This window comes from Echinops telfairi, unplaced genomic scaffold (genome assembly GCF_000313985.2).
Source record: "Echinops telfairi isolate 266 unplaced genomic scaffold, ASM31398v2 ScPeMD7_7475;HRSCAF=8513, whole genome shotgun sequence".
Classification (NCBI taxonomy): Eukaryota; Metazoa; Chordata; class Mammalia; order Afrosoricida; family Tenrecidae; genus Echinops; species Echinops telfairi.
The window spans coordinates 15,950,505-15,952,541 of NW_022111379.1; the positions used below are offsets into that span (position 1 = coordinate 15,950,505).

Here is a 2,037-nt window from a genome sequence, read left to right on the forward strand (position 1 = left end):
CGGGGTGGGCTCCGGACCTCGGCCGCCGCCCCCGGCTCTCCTTGGGCCCCGCAGGCCGCGCTGCAGCCCCCAGCGCCAGGTCCATGCCAGCTCGGCCTTCGGCTACGCTTCCCCCACCTCTGCCAGCCGGCGGAGCCTGCCGTGGCCAGCGGCCCGGCAGGGCCCGAGCGGGCTCCTACATGGACGAAAGTGGGCGACCAACATCACCACGGCGCCTGCTTCCGGGAGAAGGGCCCCGGCGGAGGCGGCGGCGGGAGGGGACGGTTGCAAACAGCTGTTCCTCATACATATTTCATTACACAATCAGATAATGCGTCCCACCACCTTCTCAATTATTCACAGATAAACATTTTCAAGACGTTTTGACATCTGTCTTAGTGCCTGCTATTAATTTAGTAATCACTGTAGTTGAAAATGTATGGGATTTTTGCCGTCGGAGCACCTCCTCTGGGGCGCATGGGCCCAGTGTGTGGCTGGGGCTGGAAGCCGGGCCCTTGGGGGGTGAAGGCACCTTGGAGGTGAGATGGCCTCTCTACGAGCTGCGTTGACACTGTTGATGGAAGGGATTACAAGAATAGCTGGTTATTTTAATATTGAAGGGGCTCTCCCGGCCCCGCCCCCCCCAGCAATCCCTCCCCCTACTTTCTAACCCCAGGCTCAGGATCTGACCACAATTGCCAGCCCTTTGCTCAGGGAAGCGGCAGCGGTTAGCTTCTATCTGAACAGAGCAAGGCAAGTGCAACTCTGAGACGATGACTTCTGGGCCAGCCAGAGAGATCGACAAGCCCACCCAATTTCTGAGAATTTCTTACAAACCAAACCAAGCCAAAGCACTGGCACTTTACTCTAGAGGTGACAAATGCCATCAAAGTGTTGTCCTGAGTCCGATGTCCTGTGTCCTCTGTCAAGGTGGCATGGGCATTTGGAAATGACAGGGGAAAAGAAACTGGTACCAGTGACTGCACTCGGGGCATTTGGGAAACTGAGAAAAGTGGTAGCTTTTCTGCTTGCATGAAGGTTGCAATAGCATAAGTAGGTACATGCAAACAGTTCTTTTTAATTGGACAAGCAACTCTCTAAAGTTCACGGGCTCTTGTGGAATTGGAATTAAGTAGCAAACACCTCGGACTCTAAAATGCTGACGGTTATTTGTTGCTGGGATGGTTGGTTCTACATAAGCGACCCAAAGAACGGAGAGAAATACCGAAAAGCAGATGCGTTCCCTTTTGCGTCCAGTCTCAGCTACAGGGAATGGAAGTTAGGATGTTTAGTCTCTCAGTGGAAACCCCCTCTGAGATGCCTCAGCAGGTGGACTCTCCTTCGGAGGGAGGGAAAACAAACCTGGAGGAAGAAAAGCAGCCTTGGAACAAACAACTCTTCCTGCCTCTAAAGGTTAATTGACTCTAAAGTGATTTTCACTTCTTATTGTTCTACACATCTACAATAACAAACTCTTGCTAAAATTCCCAGGGATTGAGGGTATTTTAGGAGGGAGGGAGAGAGAGTGGGCGGGCAGGCACTGAATTGGTCTCCAAAAAGGGAGACCTGCTTCCCTACCCTCCTCCTCTTCGGTTGTCGGACAACCAGGCGTGCAGGACCTTCTTCGCACAGACTCTGTGGTCTTCCCACAGGGTTTTCCGCAAGCTCGGTTCTTCCAGAGCAGACCTCCCAGGTCAGCCAACCTGCGGGTCCAGAAAGACTCTGTTTATGTTTGACCAAATCTTCCCCTATTTGCTCTCTACTTTCAGAGGGCCAGGAGACTCAAAGAAAGAAAGTTCAGGTGGGGAGGGAAGCAGAAAGGAGGACAACTGGCACAGCGTTTCCTCTCGAAAATGCAATGTGGCCACCCAGCACTGGGCCAGCAAATGAAGCTGGTGCCAAAAAACAAGCCTTATGCCCTGGTTTTGGCCTTGCCCTCCCACCACTCTGCAAATTTCTCTGTGAAATCCCCATCTTTCACCCCAGCTGCCAGGGACACCCATCCCCCCCCTAAAAAAACCGAACTTTGCTTGGGACCAAGGAATCAAGCGGAGAACT

At 52.9% G+C, this 2,037-nt stretch overlaps 1 long non-coding RNA gene across 1 annotated transcript; it reads right to left on the reverse strand.

Annotated features, from left to right (window-relative positions):
• Positions 1–415: 415 nt before the first annotated feature.
• LOC123521185 lies at positions 416–1,676 on the reverse strand. The gene is made up of 3 exons (XR_006679655.1): positions 1,558–1,676; positions 1,205–1,341; positions 416–550 (listed from the first exon to the last, which is right to left on the reverse strand). It is a non-coding gene; the product is annotated as an uncharacterized LOC123521185 (long non-coding RNA).
• Between the last annotated feature and the right edge of the window lie 361 nt (positions 1,677–2,037).